The sequence below is a fragment of the Equus caballus genome, chromosome 24 (genome assembly GCF_041296265.1).
Source record: "Equus caballus isolate H_3958 breed thoroughbred chromosome 24, TB-T2T, whole genome shotgun sequence".
NCBI classification, from domain to species: Eukaryota; Metazoa; Chordata; class Mammalia; order Perissodactyla; family Equidae; genus Equus; species Equus caballus.
Genome location: NC_091707.1, coordinates 28,010,943 through 28,028,959, shown reverse-complemented (window position 1 = coordinate 28,028,959; position 18,017 = coordinate 28,010,943). Strand labels below are relative to the sequence as shown.

General features: G+C 49.5%; 2 long non-coding RNA genes across 2 annotated transcripts; one reads left to right on the top strand and one right to left on the bottom strand.

Moving 5' to 3' along the window:
* The first annotated feature begins 5,157 nt into the window (after positions 1 to 5,157).
* Positions 5,158 to 14,236, top strand: LOC111770324 (uncharacterized). The gene is made up of 4 exons (XR_002803512.2): positions 5,158 to 5,397; positions 7,034 to 7,661; positions 11,667 to 11,864; positions 13,626 to 14,236. It is a non-coding gene; the product is annotated as an uncharacterized lncRNA (long non-coding RNA).
* On the bottom strand, positions 14,229 to 16,383 carry LOC111770323 (uncharacterized). The gene is made up of 2 exons (XR_002803511.2): positions 14,649 to 16,383; positions 14,229 to 14,433 (listed from the first exon to the last, which is right to left on the bottom strand). It is a non-coding gene; the product is annotated as an uncharacterized lncRNA (long non-coding RNA).
* Between the last annotated feature and the right edge of the window lie 1,634 nt (positions 16,384 to 18,017).

The window sequence follows — 18,017 nt, the reverse complement described above, 5'->3', positions numbered from 1 at the left end:
ATTTCACGGCCCTCTCCATGGCAGGCCCTGTGGAGGGGTGCTGGGCCCCAGGGCTGGGGGCAGGGGCTCCAGCCTTGTTCCAGATTTAGGTCACTCCACGCTGAACTCAACCCCCTGGGGAAGGAGCTGGAGTCATAACCCACCAAGACTGCCACAAGGAGAGAGATTCCCCCTAAAAGAGAGATCTGAATGTTGCTTTCAAAAGAAGGGCAGCATATAGCCCGACAGACAGACAACAGCAAATGTCCCCACTAGGTGAGGTGGGAGGAGGGTGGGGCTGTGGAAGGAGCACGGACCCCAGGCCTGGGAGACCTGAGTTAAGCCCCAGCTCTGGCACATCCGGCTCCGTACCTGCGGACATCCCCACTTAAACCCCACACTGACTTCCAGCTGCTCCTAGGAAAAAGCTCCAAACCCTTTCAAGGCTCCGTGTGGTCTGTCCGCAGACCCATTGCCTGGCCCTCAGCCATCCCTGCTCTCTGCAAAGCTCTTCTGCCCCGCTTCCCCTCTTTTGCGTAGTCAATGCCTCCTCAGCCTGCAGACCCCACTCAAAGGCCTCACCTGCCTGAGGAAGGCTTCTGTGTTAGTCAGGGCTCTCCAGAGAAACCAAGTGTCTGTATCTATATCTGCATCTGTATCTGTATCTGCATCTGTATCTATCTATCTATTGAGAGAGAGATTTTAAGGAATTGGCTCACATGATTGTCGGGGCTGGCAAGTCCCAAATTCATAGGGCGGGCCAGCAGACTAGAAATGCAGGTAAGAGTTCATGCTGCAGTCCTGAGTCCGAAATCCATAGGGTAGCAGGTTGGAAACTCAAGCGAGGTTTCTATGTTGCAGTCTTGAGGCAGAATTCCTTTTTCTTCTGAAACCTCAGCCTTTGCTCTCAAAGCCTTCAACTGATAGGATGAGGCCCACCCACATTGTGATGGGTTATCTGCTTTACTTAAAATCCACTAATTGTAAATGTTAATCACATCTAAAAAACATCTTCACAGCAACATCTAGGCTGGTATTTGACCAAACAACTGAGTACCATAGCTTAGCCAAGCTGACACATACAGCTCACCATGACACTTTCCCTGACCGCTGGGGAAGACCAGCCCCCCTTCCCTCCCCCACGGCCTTCTTACACACTGTTCTTGGACTGTAGATCTCTCCTTCACAGAACTATGACACTTTCTAACATCACCTGCTTAGTCTCGCTGTTCTCGAGATTTTCCATCGTGTGCCTAAGGTGCAAATTTGTGTTGTTTATTCGTCTCAGGACTCTGGGTACTTATTCAATCTGAAGATTCAGGTTTTTGTTCAATTTTCATCAATCCCCAGCCATTATCTCTTCAAATATTCCTCCTCCCACATTCTCTCTCTATTCTCCTGGATATGCTACCTAGACAAGCTAGATCTTCTCATTTTTTTTTTTTCCTCTATGCCTCTTAGCCATGGTTGCTTCTGTATTTTTCCATGTTTTTCTTCTCTTTTTCTCACTGTGCTACTGGTAGAGTGATTTTCTTCAGAGGTATCACCCAACTTGCTTCATGTCTCTTCAGCTGTGTCTTATTCTGCTGTCCAACCTATCTATTTTAATAATTTATTAAAACTGTATTTTTCATTTCTAGAACTTCTATTGGTCTTGCTTTCCATCAATCTTTTCATATTATCCTATTCTTTATTATCTCTTTTCTTTTAAAAAATTCTTTATAATCACTTAAAATGTTTATTTTATGTCTTCAATTTTTCTATTATTTCCACTTCTTAGGGGGTGAATTCTTCTGTATTTTTTTGTCTTGTTTTGTATTACTTAATTTCTCTTTTAGTGGTTTGTTTCCCTGGTTTATAGTTTTGGGTTGGGAACTCATCTTCTGTGGGGGTTGTTTTTGCTGTGGGAGGTCTGTGAGCACCGAGTTGTGAAAACGTTCCTACAGAACACTTTGGGTTTTCCTTCTGTCAGGGCCCTAAGTTCTGGACTAACTTTTATGTTAACTTTTTGGCAGAGGAGTCCTAGAATCAGTGGCACGCCAAGGGAGCGGGATGCGGTGGGAGCAGCCCAGCTCTCTCCTCCATGTGGGGCAGGGCTGGACCTTCCCTCTTTCATGGGAACTTTGCTCCCAGCCAAGCCCAGGATGGTGAGAGAGTTTTGTTGCTCCTTCTGCAGGCCTGGTTGGTAGAGTTTTTCTAGCCTCCTTCTTCCCTGACTAGGCCTCTCTTTAAAGCTCCAAGCCTTAAAAGGATAGGTTCAGAGGGATGAATTCCAGCTCTCCTGCCTCAGACAGCCTGGGGCTGCCTCCTATTTTGAAAGGGGCTGACAACTCTAGGCTCCCAGCCTGAGGGCCTTTATCTAGTCAAAACTCCATGAATCATAGGCTTAGTTCTCACTCCTCATTCCGGCTTTGAGTTCTTGCACTATCTCTGGAATCCGAGGATTTTCCTTTCTCTCTTTCGAGCTCAGCTGTGTATTTTCAAGCATATTTTAAATATTTTATGCAGCATTTCTATATGGTAGCCAGAGAGGAACTGTCTGAAATAGCTCAATCTGGCATGTGGCCCAAAGTGTTCTGATACATTGATTATGTATTATCCAAGTAATGTTCCTCTTCCCCACTAGACTGTAAACTCCATGAGGCACGAACTGTGTTGGTCTTTGCTTCCAAAAAAGGACTGAGCATATGGTGGGAGCTCAATAAATATTTCTGGATGAATGGATGAGGATACTCTCTCTGGGGACATCAGTACCTAATTCACAGGGCGTTGGGGAAACTTAGCAAGAGAAGGAATGTCAAAGGCTTGGTAAACGCTGGGAGCTCAGAAACGGTGTCTGTTATGATAATCATGACTATTAAGGCAAAGGCTTTACCATGATGGTCTCCCTGTAATTCAGCTCCCTCCCTGCATCTCGGACATTAGTCCTGGCCTAGGATGGCAGACAGGTTCTGTGGGTACGGCCTCCTGACGCTCCCTCAGAGTGAAAAGGTTAGCCCTTCCACCAGAACAGCCATGACATCAGGGTCTTCACCTGAGCCGCAAGGCCTGAACAGGAACCACCACCCTCCCATTGGTCCTGTCCTGTCCAGGGGCCCCTGACCTTGCCATTACCAGTGATCTCTTGTATGGCTAGGATTTTTCTCTAAATATCTCATATTTGAGAGGTTCGTTGAGGAAAAATACACTTAGTAAGTAATCGTTGATTTATTTTTGCATTTTAATTAATCAAAGGCATTCAACTGCCAGGGCTTCCAGTCAGCATGAGGTAAGACAATTTTAGCCCAAAGCAAGGAAACATAACATGTTAATCAGGCTGTGCGGCTTTTCGGGGGTGAATGCGTTGGGGACCCTCCCCCACTCCTACCCAGGGATTGGAAGACTCCAAAGGAGAAAGTCCTGCTCGGGTTTGGGGGTAGGGGGTACCCAAACGGAACAGCAGTGCCTTGTAAATCAGACCCAAGGAGGACACAAAGGGGCCTCCAAGATGGGACCCAGGGGCAACCTCATAAACATTACAATCCCAAGAAAGTTGGCCATGGTGAGAGGCGAGAGGAGAACTGACCAGGCTTACAATAGGATTTATGGAGCCTCAGGAAAAAGAATTTACAATGTGGGGTGGGGGTAAGTGTGTGTGTGTGTGTGTGTATGTCTGTTGTAACATCTCCTTGGGTATGTTGGAAGGTATACTCAACCAATGGGGAACTTTGAGCTATGGACTATAAATAATAATACATATTAAAGACCTATTATGTATCTGTCACCCTATTTAACTTAATGCTACTCCTTAAAACCTGTGAGGTTGGTACCATCCCCCAATTTACAAAAGAGGAAAACGAGTCAGAGGGATCTTAAGTAACTTGGCCAAGGTCATGTAGCTAATAGGTCAAAGGTCAAACTATCTGACTGCCAAACCCAGTCTCCAGCCCCAAGAGGACTGCCTCTCCTGTGCTGAGAAACAAGCTTCCAGTGCTGGTTCCCAGCTTTCGCCACTTGTTGGAACCTCCTGGGGAGCTTAAAAAAATATTGATGCCTGGGTCCTACTGCTAGAGGTTTTTCTTTAATGGGGCATCAAAAGCTCCCCAGGTGATTCTAACACGCAGCCAAGGCTGAGCGCCCCTGGCTTAGTGGGTACCAAGGCCCAGGTCCACCAAGATCATTGGCTGTAAACGTCACCTGGCCTGGCCATCCTCAGGATTAAGATCAAGGCCAGAGAAGCCCAGGGCAGGAGCCCAAACTCGAAGTCCAAGATCTGTAACTGGGGCTGGCCCAGAGCCAAACTGGGAAACAGGCACCGATAACAATAACACGATGACGACAACAACAACAATGGTTAGAACCATACTTTGACAACAATTTATTGTGCTGTACCAGGCACTCCACATGCCTCACCTCACAGCAACGCCCCTCACAGCAATGCTATGAGCTAGTGAATGTCTCCAGTTTACAGACGAGAACAGGGAGGCACTGACAGGTTAACGGTCCGTCCAGGGTCACTCAGCGAGGCTGCAGTGGCCTATGTTCTTGACCCCTGGCTTCTCTACGCCATCTCTCCAATCTGGGGTCACCTTCAACTTTGCACACCCCCAAACCACCTCAGAACCCCCGGTGCCTGATTTGCTGGGTGCCTGCTCTGCACTGGGGCGGGCAATAAGTAAAGGTGGGCTGGGGGGAAGCCTGTCTCCCGCCCCCCACTGGACCTCACAGTCTGGTAGGGGAGGTCAGGCGGGGTACCCAGGCTCTTAGAGCAGGCGAAGTGAGCCAGGACCTTGGGCGGGTGAGGGGCACGTGCACCCAGAGGACTTGGGAGGGGGTTGGGGCCACCTCTCAGCCCCCAGCTGATGGAGGTCTCCTAGCCCCAGGGCAGCAAGACTCAAAGGCCCCCCCACCAGCCCCTGGGGCCCCCGGCTGGGGCTGGCTCCCTGGGCCCTGTTTCTGCCCCCACTTGGCTCCTGGACAGAGACAGAATAGGAGGTAAGACACTTGGGTTCAAGGCCAGACACCTCAACTCCATGGCCCTCGCTTCCTCACCCATAACACGCCCCCCTGGCAGGTTTGCTGGGAAGACTGAACCAGCCCCTCCAGGCCAGCACCCAGAGGTGGCCTGGCACTGTGTGGACGCCCCCTCACTGGCAGCCATTCCCTGCCCTAACCCTGCACTTCATGCCCGGAGCCGCCATGGCTGATGCGCTGCTTCCTGAGCTCTGGCTTTCCACAGCGAATGGAAACTCTGAGAGGGACCGTGTCTCTTTGTATCTCCCCAGCAACCAGCGAGGGCCTGGCACCGGGCTCCTGGGGACCGCCGGGCGGGCTGAATTGTTCAGGGCTGGCGGCGGGGCTGAGTGACTCACCCCACAGGAGAGGTGCCCACGTTAACCCAGCGACTCCATTCCAGGCAGCGCTTGTTCCCCAGCGCCGGTAAGTCGGTGCTTCTCAGCCCAGGCTGCCCGGGAGGGTCCGCGGGGGAGGGGAGGGCGAGGGAAGAGGACTCTGGAGTCCTGGGGTCCAGGACACACCCCGACCCGCCCAATCAGGGCTGAGGCCCTGGCATCAGCATTTCTGCACAGTCTCTTCATGCCACTGAGGATCTTTTGTGTCAGAAGACCAGAGTGTTTAAAATGCAGATTTCAGGCTGGGCCCCAAACCAGATGGATGAGACCCGGGGGGGATGGGCCCCAGGAGTCCACACCTTCAACCTCTTCCCTGGGGGATCCTTTCCTTTCTCTTATTTTCTTCTTATTACTTTTGCGCAGTCAGGCTTAGGAGTGTCTGCTCCTCGGAGGAAAGCAGGGAAGAGGAAGCCGGCTCAGTACCTGCCGTCTGGCCGCCCGAGGCGGGGGAGGTGGCGCAGGCTGGGGCAGCCCGGCCGAGCGAAGGCTCCTTCCGGGGCCGGGCCGGGAAGGGGGGCTGGGAGGTTTCTTGGAGGAGGTAGAGCTGCATTCCTCTCATGCCTTAAGCATGAATTTCTAAGGGTAGAATTTCAAGGGTGGTAAATGGAGAGGGCTGGAGGAGCTTTATTTGTCTATTTATTTATTTCCCCTAATCCGCTTGCAGGGCTAATCAGCTCCCCCCCGGGGCAGCCTCCGACGGGCTTCTCTCACTGCTCAGCCTGGGCTGGAGGGACCCGTGAGGGACGCACACCGTCTCGCAGGGAAGCTGAGCAGAGGAGAGGGAAGCTGTGGGGGTGGCTTTCAGTCCCGGGAGGGCTCCTGGAGTTCCTGCTCCAAGTCCGGGGATCTGACCTGGCTGTCCCTAGGCCTGTGGAGACCCCAGGAATGGGAATGAAAGAGACTGGGGTCCAAATGGCCCCCAGGCCTGACCAATGCATCCCTGGGGGCCAGATACAAGGGGAGCTGCCACAGCTCAGGAGAGCGCAGGACCATCCCTGGAACAGGCTCCAGCTTCTCCATAGCAGCTCTGAGAGGAATATGTGGCCTCTTAGGCCGATCAGCCTGAGCCAAGGCACCTTCCTTAGGTGTGGAGTGTCCTAGTCAACACATGCTCGTGCATTCATTCATTCATTCATTCATTGAACACCTGCTATGTGCCAGGCACTGGGCTGGGCTCTGCAGGTTAGCTGTGAACAAAGCAGCTGAGGCCCTGCTGTCGTGGAGTTTACATACAGGAGGGGGATGGACAACAAAACATAACAAATTAATGTGTAACCTGGTTATCATCCTATAACCCTGTTAGACGTCACATGTAATGGTGTCAGGCGGGAATATGAAGCGAGGTAAGGGGAGAGAGTGCTTGGGATGGAAAGAGGTGAGCTATTTCTGCTCGGAGGTCGGGGAAGCCCTCTGAAGAGAAGACATTGAACAGAGGCCTAAAGGAAGGAAGGAACTGGAACAGGCAGATTTGGGGGGAGGAACAGCAGGTACAGAGGTTCTGAGGCCAGAAGGAACTTGGAGTGTTTGAGGCATAGCAAGGAGGTCAACGTGGTGGCTCCAGTGACGGGAAGAAGGAGAGTGTGGTGGCAGGTGGGGGTGGGGAGGTGGGCAGGGCCGCATCACTGGGGCTCAAGGAGTCCAGGCTTCTTGTCTGTATCTGACAGGAGGCCACGGAGGTTTGGGGCCAAGGAGTGACAAGACCTGGCTTCGGTTTACAAAGATCATTCTGGCTGCTGCCTAGAGAATGGAAGGCTGGCAGGGAGAGCCTACCGGGAGGCCACTGCAGCAGGCCAGGGAGAGAGAGGTGAGAACGGGGGACTAGCTTTGGAGACAGCGAGAAGCAATGGATTTGAAAGCTGCTGATGTGTTTTGAAAATGGAACTGACGGGATTTGACACCAGAATGGAGGTGGGTGTGAGGAATGAGGAGGCAAGGGGGATTCCGAGATTTGCCAACTGAGCATCTAAGTCGATGGAGCTGGTGAGGGGAAGTTACGAATTCTGTTTGGGACATGTGAAGTTTGAGGTGACCATTAGGCACCCTGGTGGAGATGTTGCTGTGCACTTGCAGACGTGAGGCCGTGACTCTGGACTCGGGGTGGGGGTCGGGAGCTGGAGACACGCATTTCCTTGGCTTGGAGATGGAACTGACAGCTGTGGGAGAGATGCGACCCCTGGAGAAACTTAAAATGGAGGGCAAGGGGAGTGAGCACCGAGCCCTGGGCCTCACCATGGAGAGGTCTGGAAGAGGAGGCTGAACCAGCCGGGAGACTCCGAAAGAGGGGCCAGCGAGGTAAGAGTGAAACAGGTGAGTGGGCTGGCCTAACTCAGGTGAACGGTCAGACCCAGGAAGAGGACTCTACTGTGCCAAAAGCTGCCATCAGAGGAAGATAGGGGCTGACTCTGGAATGCTTAGATTGGCAGGTAGGAGGTCCTGGGCGACCTCGACAAGAGAGCTTCAGCAGGGTGGTGGGAACCTGGGCCTGGTAAGAGTGAGTATAGGAGTGAACGGGATGGAAGGAGAAGGAGGCGCCCTGGCCAGCTGATCTGTTTGAGGGATTTCGCTCTACAGGGAACAGAGAAATGGAGCCAGAGAGCTAACTGGTGGGATCTGCAAGGAGACTCCGGATGGCTCCTGCAGAGCAGAGAGACATGGCCCGCAGTGCGAGTCAGGAGGCCGGCCTGTCTTCCCTGAGATTGGAAGGAAAGAGGGAAAAAAGGGTAAATACGTAGATAACTCTAAAGGAAACGGAGGGCTTCTGCCAGTGTTCTTTCTCTGTGGCCTGAAATTTCACCATCGCTGGTTTTGGAAGCCTGACTTGTAGCAACCAAAGAAAACGATCTTACCTAAAGTGCCACCCCCTTATTTCCAGCCAGGAGCACAACGGAGGTGAAGGCTGGTCGAGCAAGGTCCCAAGAGAAAGGATGCACTCTAGTTAGAGCCCCTTTTGCCTAAGGCTGGATCTGCCTGGGCGGGTGTGGTCAGAAAAGCTGGCCTGGCTGGGGCATTGAGTGCAGACCGGACCTCCGCAAACAGTCTGCAGCCTTGTGACCCGGGACTTTACTTACCCACCAGCTGGGGGCTGGTGATGCGGTGTCTTCCCACAGGGCTCCTTGCACCCCTACCTGTGAGGCAGTGAGGGTGATCTTTGCATCCAGGAAAAAGACGTACCAGTTAGGATGCCTCAAGCCAATATAAGTGATGCTTGCTACTCCAAGTGTGCTCTGAACCAGCAGCAGCAGCAACTGGGATCTTGCTAAAAATACAGAATCTCAGGGGCTGGCCCCGTGGCCAAGTGGTTGAGTTCGCGTGCTCCGCTGCAGGCGGCCCAGTGTTTTGTTAGTTCGAATCCTGGGCGCGGACATGGCACTGCTCATCAGACCACGCTGAGGCGGCGTCCCACATGCCACAACTAGAAGAACCCACAACGAAGAATACACAACTATGTACCGGGGGGCTTTGGGGAGAAAAAGGAAAAAATAAAATCTTTAAAAAAAAAAAAAAATACAGAATCTCAGACCTGCTGACTCAGTCTTAGTTTAACAAAATTCCCAGGTGATTCTAATGTGCTAACTTAATCACTAATCTTGAGAACCACTAACTTAAACCGTAAAGATATTTGTTCTGGGAGTTAGATTCCAGGGTAGTTCCAGGGTAGGTTCAGCAGCCCCTGAGGTAATTGATGACTAACCATTATCAGAGGTTTTTTAATCCTTAGGCTTGTTGCCTCTTGGTTCTAAAATAGCTGCCACAGCTCCTGGAATCTCACACCAATGTGACAAGGTTCAAAGTTGGGAGTGGGTGCAAGACCAAGCTGATATGGGCTAGTTTTGTGACTTCCCTCTTTTTGTCAAGCAGGGGAAAAACTTTCCCAGATCCCTGCAACAAATGTCTCTTTGGTTTTGTCAGGCAAAGACAGGTCACCCGTAGCTGCTAGGGAGTCTAGGAAGGTGAATTTTTGGCTTTTTCTTTGTTCATAGTAGGAAGTAGAAAATGGAGAAGGGAGTTAGAAAGGGCCACTGAGTAGCCAGTCATCAGTGTGAGCCATTAAAGGCCCACATGAAATATAAATGCACGTGTGCCAACTTATCACACTGATTAATTAAAATTATAATTATGTAACGAGCAAAAGCAGGCAAGATCACAGTCTTCCATTAATTTTCTGTTTTTAATTTGATCAATTAATTGGTCATTTTTTTTCTGTTTAATTGATTTGCTTTACATTTGTCCAGATCAAAAATCAAAAGGTTTTCTTTAAAATACAAGCTCTTTGAAGGCAGAAATTCCCGTCTGCTTGTAAACTTTGCGTAGCGTTTTTAGCTCAGTGTGACGAATTCAGTCAAAATATAGGTGAAGAGACTAAGAAATGACCACGTTTCTTAGTGCTCCGCAAACTATAAATGTGCTGTCCCCAGCTGCTCCTGGAAAAGCCCTTAGAATTTTACGTACCCTCTAACACAGAAATTCTACTTCTGGGGATTAATCCTAAGGAAATAACCACGTACACATTTTGGAAGTAATCATCGACAAGCTGCTTATAAAGACTGAGAACAACCTAAATCCCCAGTGACAGGGCGTTGGTTGGATGATACAGCCATGTAATGGGATACTAAACAGCCATAAAAATTGACAGCCTGAGGTGGTATTTGATGGCATGGGAATAGGTTCACAATTTTTTTTTTTTGAGGAAGATCAGCCCTGAGCTAACATCTGCTGCCAATCCTCCTCTGTTTGCTGAGGAAGACTGGCCCTGAGCTAACATCCGTGCCCATCTTCCTCTACTTTATATGTGGGATGCCTACCACAGCATGGCGTGCCAAGTGGTGCCATGTCTGTACCCGGGATCCAAATCGGGGAACCCCAGGCCACCCAAGCAGAACGTGCGCACTTAACCGCTGCACCACCAGGCCGGCCCGTTCACAATATATTAAGTGAAAAAAGTAGCTTATAAAGCAGCATATAGTATAATCACATTTTAATTTTTAAATTAAATTTAATTAAATTTTTATTGAGGTATAGTTGACATACAATATTATGTTAGTTTCAGGTGTACAACAGAGCGATCAATAGTTATGTACATTACAGAATGATCCCCACAAGTCTAGTAATCATCTGTCACCACACAGTTGTTACAAGATTATTGACTATATTCCCTGTGCTGCACTTTACAACCCTGTGACTTATTTATTTTATAGCTGGAAGTTTGTACCTCTTAGTCCCCTCACTTATTTCACCCCTCCCCTGCCCTTGCAACCACCAGTTTGTTCTTTGTATCTATGAGTTTCTTTCTATTTTATTTTTTTCATTTTTAGATTCCACATATAAGTGAAATTATACAGTGTTTGTCTCTCTCTGTTTGACTTATTTCACTGAGTGTAATACCCTCTAGGTCCACCCAGGTTGTTTCAAAAGGCAAGATTTCATTCTTTTTTATGGCTGAGTAATATTCCATTGTATATATATACATATATATATATATGTATATATATACCACATCTTCTTTGTCCAATCATCCATCAATGGACACTTTTCCATATCTTGGCTATTGCAGATAATGCTGCAGTGAACATAGGGGTGCATGTCTCTTTCCGAATTAGTGTTTTCATTTTCTATGGATAAATACCCAGAAGTGAAATAGCTGCATTGTATGGTAGTTCAATTTCTAGTTTTCTGAGAAATCTCCATACTGTTTTCCATAGTGGCTGCACCAATTTACGTTCCCACCAACAGAGTACAGGGGTTCTCTCTCTTTTCTCCACATCCTTGCCAACACTTGTTATTTGTTGTCTTTTTGATAAGAGCTATTCTGACAGGTGCGAGGTGACATTTTAATTTTTAAAGTATATTTCTGCTAAGAAAAAAAAAACACTATAAGGAGACACTACAAAAGTATTGCCTTTCTGGATGGTAGGATTATGTAAGGTTTTGATTTTTCTTTTGACTCCTCTCTGGTAAACGTGTTTTATTTTGCTAAGAGGAGAAAAGAGAGAGTAACTCAGTCCAAACAAGCCAGCCGGTGTTTGTGGAGCTCTGAGGTGGGTCTAGACTCCCCTGTCTCCCATCTCCTCCCTACCCCGGCTAAGCAAGACACCTCCCCTCCCCTCTCAGACTGTTCCTGGAGGCTTCCAGAGACCCCGCCCACTTGGCCATTTTTTTGTTTCGGTGGAAACTCTTAATGTTTCCGTTGTCTGGCTTGATTGAGTGTTCAAATTACTCATCTTAATTAAGTACGGCTGAGGTGTTATTTTGACAGATACTCTCACCCATCAAATTTTCTTCACCTCTTCTTTGTTTTAGAAGCCAAGAATGAAAAGGGTTTAGAGGGAGGGCAGACTGCCAGCCACGCAGTATCTACATCTGAAAGGCAGCCATTCTGCTGGAAGAAATGACAGTCAGGTGGCCCCCGGCTGGCCTGACTTCCCACACAGCCTGTTCCTTAGAGTCTTGAAAGCCAGCAAAACTCTTTCTTTGCAGAAATACTGCCTGGGTTGTAAGGTGAGTCGCATAACGTCCCTTACCTAAGTAGACTGCGGCAGGGGCTGGGGAGGGGGGTGTCACGAGTGGACATTTATTCTCTCCACTAAAGACACGTGCTCCTACTGTGTGCCAGGAGGTTTTGTGGGGAGACAGCAAGTCTAGACAGGCGACCAAGGGCAACCTCTCAGAGGTGGTGGTATTTGAGCTGAGACTTGAATCCAACCATGAGCAAATCTGGGGAACAGGGTGGAGGAAACAAGATGGAGAAAGACTCGTGTGGGAATGAGCTTGGCCACTTCTAGGAAAGGAGGGAAGCCTGGGAGGTCTTTTCCTGGGATAAATTCCCACAAAGGGGTGACAGGACCAAAAGTTACAGACATTTTTATGACTCTTGATATATATATATGTATATATACACATACATATATTTCTGGATTATTTTCCAAAATGACTACATACAAGATCGTGTGTCCAATCGTTAACGATTGTTATCCCGGGGGAGTATGATTCAGAGGTTGACAGGATGGGAAAAGCAACTTTAAAGTCTTCATCTTCTTCATGATTTGAATTTTGTACCAATTATATATCATTTTTTATAATTTAAAGTGACCTAGTGTTTTAGAACATTGGTAATGAGCAGGGTGGTAGATGTCGCATTTTATTATTCTAAATATATATGAACTATATAAACTCCATTGTATGTATGAAATATTTCATACTAAAAACCTGATTTTTATAAAATGCATTAATTTATACACCACCAGGTAGCTCAATGTGGCCGTTTCACCACATGCACCCGAGGATTGATGATTATTACTCTGGAACATGTTTGCTTCTTTATTTGGTTTCAGGTTCTGGTTTGCCCTGAGGCGAGATGTCGCTTTATCCTCTGTAGGTTTCCGTTTTTTGTCAAATGGGAAGAAAGATCTGACCAACCTCTCAATTCCCTAACAGAATAGTGCAGGGAACTAAATAAAATAGTGAATGGGAAGGTGTTCTGCAAGGTTTTGAGTGCAATAGAATAGAACAGAAGAAAGAGAGAATTAGAAGGGATTTTCATCCGGAATGGACTCCGCCTTTCTCCATGCTTCCTGGGCTCCCATTCACCCTGATCTCTCCACTGCTCTTAAACCCAAGGCTGCACGATGTGACACTTGGTCTCCCATGCTGGATGACGACCTCCTCCAGAGGAGGCCCCGTGAGGGCATGATGTCCTACTGGTGGGATTTTAGGCATTCCTGAGTGGGTAGAGGCCAGGAGATGGTTTGGGGAAAAGGGTGGCCTTTCCAGATACTAAAACTACAGAGAATTGGATGTGTTGGGAAGACCTTCCAATTAGGCTTTGGAAGAACTAGGTTCTAGCCTGGGTATTTCAATGACTAGCTCTGAGCACCTTCCTGACTTCAGTTCCGTGAGCCGTGGGGCTCAAGCAGTGGGGCTATGAGATTTGCCCCGCCTGCTTCATTATGGTGTCTTAGGGATTTGGGGAACCAATGTACTTTGTTTTTTATTTTTTGGTGAGGTAGATTGTCACTGAGCTAACATCTATGCCAATCTTCCCCTATTTTGTATGTGGGACACTGTCTCAGCATGGCTTGATAAGCAGTGTGTAGGTCCACACCCAGGATCTGAACCCACAAACCCTGGGAGTGGAGCACGAACTTACCCATTCGGTCACCAGCTGGCCCCCCAGTGTACTTTAAAAAGCTTTGAAAATGGTGAGCTTTGGTGGAAATACCAGGGCCTCTTGCTATTTAATGACATCTTTGTTCCCAGCAGGGTCCCACCAGGGATGCTCACACAGTGCTGCTGACTGAGGCTGGAGGGGAGGGATTCCTCTCCCCGGCTCCAAGGGTCACCGTCAGAGCCTGAACTTTGGCTTTAGGCAGAACTTGGTTTACACCTTGATGTCAACTACATGCAAGTTACTAAACCTGCCTGTGCTCGAAGTCACCTACAGCCACCACCATCCAGTCCTCTCCCCTTCCCGGGACACGGGAGTCTCAGCCCCCTGCAGTTGGGTGGGGCCACGGGACTAGTTCTGGCAAATGAAATGACAGAGGAAGTTCACTTCCTGGCTGAGTAAAAAACTCAAGCACAGGGGCCAGCCTGGTGGCACAGCAGTTAAGTTCCCACATTCCACTTCGGCGGCCCGGGGTTCGCCGGTTCAGATCCAGGGTGCGGATGTGGCACTGCTTGGCAAGCCATGCTGTGGTAGGCATCCCACATATAAAGTAGAGGAAGACGGGCACGGATGTTAGCTCAGGGCCAGTCTTCCTCAGCAAAAAGAGGAGGATTGGCAGCAGTTAGCTCAGGGCTAATCTTCCTCAAAAAAATAAATAAATAAATAAAATAAAAACGAAACTCTGAGCTGTGGGTGCGTTTTTTTTTTTTTTTAAGTAAAGTTTAATGAAATGGTGGTGGTGCTAGGAACAAAAACATGAGCATGAGAGCTCACTAGGGAGGAATAACCTCTCTGGAAAGCACCTTTCCCTGGGCACGGCGGCCGGGTCCATCGGAGGCGAGGTTCCACGTGGGGCTTTCTGCAACCAGGCTGGTACTTTCAGCGGCATCAGGAGAGCGAGTTCTTAAATCCCACAGTGAGGGAGAGGAGAAGTGAAAGCGCCCTCAGAACTTTAAATCAGGGCGGGAGCAGTATTTTCCAGGGCCAGTGACTCAGGATCACTCACCTGGACGTCTTCCCCACCGACATCCCCCCACACTCACATGTACACGCACACACACGCTCATCCAGTTATGGAGGAGAGGGTGGGAGCAACTTGGAAATGCTTTTAGCCTGACCTTTGAAGGCTCGAAGGAAATGCAAGTCCATTTTCAAGGTCTAGGGTGGCGGGGTCCTACTTCAGCCCCTCCCGACCCGCAGGAGCTGTGGCCAGACCAGTCACGAGCGATTCCAGACAGTTTGGGAACATGGATTCCACGCCCAGCACTCCATCTTATGAGAAACAGATGACTCCTTTTTCTGAAATGGCGAGCGCCTCCAGAGACCCATCCCAGCCCTTCTTTGTTCCAAAGCAAACACTTGCCTTGGCTTCTGTTCTCACGCCCGGACGCGCTGTACGGGAGCGGAGCTCCTGAGCCAAGGACCTGAGACTTGAATGGAAGTCAACAAACCTGTACGGAAGCTGGGACCATGGAGAGGCGGGACTGGTTTCGTAACAAACGTTCTAGACTTACACATCCAAATGAGTGTTGTCCCCGTCAAAACAGTCCCCTCGGTAGGCCATCGATTTACTTCAAGGGTGATAATTATAACAAGGTATCAACATTTGTGGAGCATTTGGCAAATGTTAACCTTGGGCTACGAGCTCTATAAGTGTTCCCTATGTGACCCTCACAGCCCCGTTAACAGACGGGGAAACTGAGGTTCAGAGAGATCAAGTCATGGGTCCGAAGCCCTCCACTCCGAGGTTCGAGTGACTTTCAGAACTTGGAACCATCGCCATCCTTTCAGATCCTCACTGATGACGTGAGGATTCACCCTCATTCAGCTTCGATCAGCAGAATCAGAAGCTTCCACGTTCCTTCATTATTTCGCTGGAATCTCACCACAGTGAGGCAAGTGGGTGAGCCCCACAGCTGTCTGGGGGAAGAAGCCGAGAACGCCCAGAGAGGGTAAGGCGCTTGCAGTAAGCGGCACTGTGGTAACTCTGGGGAGTGGACTTGACTTTTGGAAACAGCCAAAGCTGTCTGCAGCAAAGTCAACTGAACTAGGTAATGCATCCATCTTGGCAAAATTAGGTGTGTTCAGCATAAATTTACGCAACACTGATCATCTTGTGTGGCTCATAAGCTGGTCATGAAGGCAATTCCAGAAGAGGCATTTCAGGAAAGGTTAGACATTTCTTCTGAGTCTGAACCCAAATCTGCCTCCTTGTAATTTGCTCCTGTGACTCCAATTCGAATCTTGGAGCCACATAGACTTGGCCTCATCATTACCCGTCTCCACAGCCCACCCCATCCTAACGCACTTGGTTCTCTGGTGGCCAACCTGGTAGATTGGAAGCAGCAAATTAGAAAAGATGGACATGCACTTTGGAACCACTTGGGACAATTCTGACCAGTTCCCGGGTTCTACCCCAGGAAAGTCTGACTTTGTTGATCTCGCTTGGGGCCCAGGCATGGTTGTTTTTTTGAAGTTCGTCAGGTGATTTTCACCAGAGTTGAGAACTGCTGTGTTCAGAGGAGAGGCGACCTTAAATCCAGAGAGGCTGGGTAACTAGCCCAAGGTGTCACAGGAACCAGGTCACAGAGCTGGGCTTTAAGCCACCGTCCACCTGCCCCTCGCTTCCTCTGGACGTGTCCACCCTACTTGACCCAAGTGGGGTTCCCTGAGTGTGGGGCCCCAGCAAGGGCAGCAGGGGAGCAACGTCTCTGCAGCCTGCCCAGTTCTGAAGGTGTCTCTCATCACCCCAGTGACGCTTGATTCCTTCCGACAACCTGGGTGCAGACAATGCTCAGGGACTGCTGGGCGCTGACTCTGCTTAGCCCCCACGTGAGGACATGGCCCTGGTGATCTGGAATCGGGTCCAGAACCACAAGAGGCCCATGTGGGTGAACATTCCTCCTGGCTTGCACTTAGATTGTTAGAAGTACATTCTTCTGGAACCATGACGTAAGCCCTGCTATAATAGAGTAAGAAATTCAACTTTCTGGTAAGATCCTACCTCCCAGGGATTGAGGGAGGTGCCCTTACCCATCTCCTCTGGCATTCCGAGGGCCTGAGGAAGCTTGTAGAGTCATGCTGCCTCTGTTGCCGCCTTGCTTCTGATAAGAATAAGGATTTTGAATCACGGCTAATTTAATTGAATCTAACCTTACAGGGACTGTGTATGTATAAGCGTCAGCACCCACGACCTGTAGCTGGAGACGTGAGGACGGGCGGCCTCCTGGCCCTGGCACTGAGGCTGATGAGGATAACAAGCCTCGAGGAACCCAGGCAGGGCCTGTCTCCAATGGGGCTCCCTGGGGGAGCGTCCACCGACCAGCCAGGCTGGCCTTGGTGCCCCTCTCTGTAGCCCTACATTTCAGCCTCTTCAATTGTCCTTTTTCCTACGCCCAAAGTTCCCCCGCATGCTCTGGCCCCGGCTCTCCATTAGCTTTCAGCTGCTAACGGAGACATTGATCTGGTTGCTACTCCCCTTAGTTTTCCCTTCCCCGGCCATGAAGGAAGAATCCCCACCCTTTTCTCTCAGCTCAAGGACATACTTTACCCAGGAAGCAACCAGAGGGAATTTCAGGCCAAGAACAAGGCACGGTTGTAGTGATGAACTCAGCTGCCTACCATCTATACACGTGAATACAAACGTACTGCTTCCTCAGATGCAAGTTGTGTGGTTCTGTCCTCAAAATGACCTGCGTGATGGTTAATTTTATGGGTCAACTTGACTGGCCACAGGTGCCTAGATATTTTGTCAAACATTATCGGGGGGGTTCTGTGGGGGTGTTTCTGGATGAGATGAGCTCTTAAATCGTTACACTGAGCGAAGCAGATTGCCCTCCCTCATGTCAGTCGGCTTCATCCAATCAGTTGAAGGCCTGAATAGAACAAAAAGGCTGACCCTCCTCTGAGTGGGAGACAATTCTTCCAGCCTGATGGCCTTTGAACTGGGATGTTGGCTTTTTTTCTGCCTGAGACATCAGCTCTTCCTGGGTCTTGAGCCTGCTGGCCTTCGGATTGGAACCGCACATCAGCTCTCCTGGCTCAGACTAGACCTGCTCCATCAGGTCTCCAGCTTACAGACTGACCCTGCAGCTCTTGGGACTTACCTGCCTCCACAATTACGGGAGCCCATCCCTTATAATAAATCTTTTTCTCTCTGCGTATACATCCTATTGGTTCTGTTTCTCTGGAAAACACTGACTAATCACCTTCCTCATAGATGTGGCGAATAGCCCCATTTTGCAGGTGGAGAAAATGTTTCAGAGTCAGGGCCACCACCACCCGCTCAGGGGTGCCCTGCCCTGCCCTCTGGGCAGCACCACCTGGACCTTGCTCACTCCAGCTCTGCTCTCCTCCTGCCCTCCTTTCTCCTTGTGTCTTTCTGCATTCTGCAGCTTGCCTTGTCCAGGTGGAAGCGCCCTCTCCAACCTCTTCCCCCTCTGGACCAGCATGTGCCTAGACCTGGATCTGTGATTTTTCCCTCGTTC